This window comes from Lolium perenne, chromosome 4 (genome assembly GCF_019359855.2).
Source record: "Lolium perenne isolate Kyuss_39 chromosome 4, Kyuss_2.0, whole genome shotgun sequence".
Classification (NCBI taxonomy): Eukaryota; Viridiplantae; Streptophyta; class Magnoliopsida; order Poales; family Poaceae; genus Lolium; species Lolium perenne.
Window position 1 is genome coordinate 301,859,914 of NC_067247.2, and position 3,288 is coordinate 301,863,201.

Below are 3,288 nucleotides of genomic sequence, written 5' to 3' on the forward strand. Positions count from 1 at the left end.
CGCCGCCGCTGAGCTCCCTCGCTCCTCCTCCCGTCGCGCGCCCTCGCGAGCGCCCGCCGCATCCGGCTCCCTCCTCCCACATCCACCACCAGGGGGCTGCCGCGCACCATTGCCGCCACGAGCCCGAGCTCGAAACCTGCTGCTGCTGCTCGCCCCCTCTGCCGCCGCGCCTGTCCATGCTGCTGCTCGCCCCTCCGCCGGCCGCCCGTCTGCTGCTACTCTCCCCTCCCCGGCCCGGCCGCCCGTGCTGCTGCGCTGCTCGCCCCTCCGCCGCCGCAGTCCGCTGCTGCTCGCCCCCTTCGCCCGCCACCAGTCGTGGGAGCTGCGGCCGCCACCATCTGCGGAAGCTCCGGCCGCCACCCGGTATATATGTGGCTATTTTCTTTTTTTGTAAATTTGCATGTTACTTATAGTATTTAGGGTAGTTATAAAATAATATGCATGCTAATTAGTAGTTCAAATAAATTTGTATGAAAAATAGGGTAGTTTAGTATAGAAATTATTTTAGAAATGGGATTTAGGGCACAATTTATTTGAAATAGTGTATTTATAATAGTAGGATTTAGAGAAAAAATGGAATTTAGGGCACACATTATTTTAGATATAGGATTTGGATTGTTTTATAAAATAGACCTCTTTAGAAAAGACAAGGGCCCCTAATAGATTTTTCTCGCTATGCAGGTGATGCTTCGAGGTGGACACGGGGGGAAGCGTCGTGGGGGTGTTTGATGGGGGGGGGGGGGGGCGGCGTCCCGGAACTTCTTCGGCGATTCTCTCACGCGTCTAGGGTATAAATATCCCTCCCACCTTTACATGTACCTAGGTTTTTTTTTGTGTCTAGATCACCAAGTCTGTCGCGATACCTAGGCGTCTCTTTCCGACCGTAAGGGTTACGCGGATAAATATGCATTAGTGGTCTCGCATATTATGAACTGTAACTCTTATGGCATTTATCGGGACAGCCGGCGGATGCGTAGTTGGGTACGTTCTCCCTGCTCTACCCCGATCCGAGACAGGATTTTGGTAGCGCCTCCCCGTTGTTCTCCGGATGCACACCCCTCTCGGCTTTTTGCTGAGACGTGTATTGGGAGAGCAGCGGGGAGGTGCTGCCGAAATTCTGTCTCGGATCGGGGTAGAGCTGGGAGAACGTACTCAATCTACGGATCCGGCGGCTGCTAGGAGCCCACCTAGTAGAGTTTCAGGTTGATGCACGCGTAAAAAAAGATATGATGCATTTATTTCCTATTTGATATATAAATGCTATGTTCGTCTGTTTTGTTGCTGATTAGAGGATGGATAATCATGGCTGGATGTACGATGGCAGAATCAGTCAGTGGAACTATACTGATGAATGGGGAGAAAAGACCGAGCAGTTTGTGGATAGGGCGTTTGCCATCCCTAGCAGACCTATAAGAGTTTGGTGCCCTTGTAGTAAGTGCGCTAACCAAAAGGCACAGGACAAGGAAACTATGAGTATGCACCTGATCAAGTTTGGGTTCACACCGGCCTACAGGATTTGGACTTACCACGGAGAAAAGGCAAAGAAACGTGCTAGGAAGGAGGTGCGGCAGATTCAACCTAGGGGGGAATATGACACTGGTTTTGATAGGTGCTTAGAAAACTTGGCTAATGGTAATGTGCCTGAAAGCTCTCATGTAGAGTGGAGACACCTCAGGATGCGGAGACAAGTGAGGACCCGGAGGAAAACACAAAGGAGTATTATGAGGCTCTGTTTGCTTCGCAGAAACCCCTACATGAAAATACAGAGGTTACCCAACTAGATGCCATCGCTCGCCTTATGGCCTTGAAGTTCCATAGGAACTTGTGCAGAGATGGGTTCGATGAACTTCTGGTCATCGTAGGCAGCCTTCTGCCGAAAGTGCACCTCTTGCCGCAAAACTTCTACTATTCGACCCAATTGCTCAGTGACCTTAAGATGTCATCTCAGCAGATACACGCTTGTACAAAGGGATGCATGCTATTCAGAGAGGAGCACGTTGACACAAATTATTGCATCAAATGCAATTCCTCTAGGTACTTTGAGGTAGACCGCAATGGTGATGGTCAGAAGAGGCAGACCACGATTGCCAAGAATATCCTCCGCTATCTTCCAGTTCTACCGAGGATCCAGCGGCTCTTCATGACCGAGGATACTGCCCAGCAGATGAGGTGGGCCATGGAAGGAAACAGATACACCGACAAGATGATACATCCGTCGGATGGTACTGCATGGAAGAACTTTGTCAAGAAATTTCCACTGAAAGCAGGTGACCCGAGGAGCGTAGCAGTTGTGATATCAACCGATGGGTTCAATCCATATGGTATGTCGGCTGCAGTATACAGTTGTTGGCCAGTGTTTGTTATTCCCATGAACCTCCCCCCTGGCGTCTGCATGAGATCAGAGAACATGTTTGTGTCGATGATAATCCCAGGGCCCAAATACACGGGTAAGAACATGAATGTGTACCTGGAACCACTGGTGGATGACTTGGTTCGTGGCTGGGAAGGTCGCGGGGTCCGAACATATGACGCATCAAAGAAGGAGCACTTCGATATGTATGTGTGGTACCACACGTCCCTGCATGACCTGCCAGCACGTGCTTTGTTCTGCGGGTGGTGTACACATGGGAAGTGGCCTTGCCCACAGTGCATACAGGCCGTTACTTTCTTCTGGCTAAACAAGGGAGGCAAGTATTCATGCTTTGATGAAGCTCGACAGTTCCTTGAGCGGAGGCATGCATACAGGAGTGATGTAAAGAGTTTCAAGAAAGGCCGTGTTGTCCGTGGCCCAAAGACAATTCTGAAGACCAGAACGGAAATCAAGGCCGAGTTAGATGCTCTTCAGCCTAGCCCTGATGGGAATGGTTTCTTGGGATATGGGGAGACACACCGATGGACTCACAAGCCGTGCTTATGGAAGCTCCCTTACTTTGAGTTTCTCGGGCTTGGTGGCAAATCAAGTGGCTCGAAGCCATACAGAACGGACCTACATGAGCGGACCTTGATCCACTCGTATGTCTTAAACACCATGGTCGAAGTGAAGCCGTACATCGAGTAAGTGCGAACCATTTAACTATTCGCAAACATTCACGGCCTTGATCCACTCGTATGTTCGTGGCTAACTCTTCCTCTTTTCATCGGTATAGGCAATTCAAGGCTATACATTGAAAGAATACCCACAGGGAGCCTACCCCGGAAGAATCCAAGCAAATTTTCGATAAGGGCGGCGGTTTCGGTTTCAGTAGCTGGTTTTGTAATTTGGTACTATTCTATCCAAATTAGCTAGCA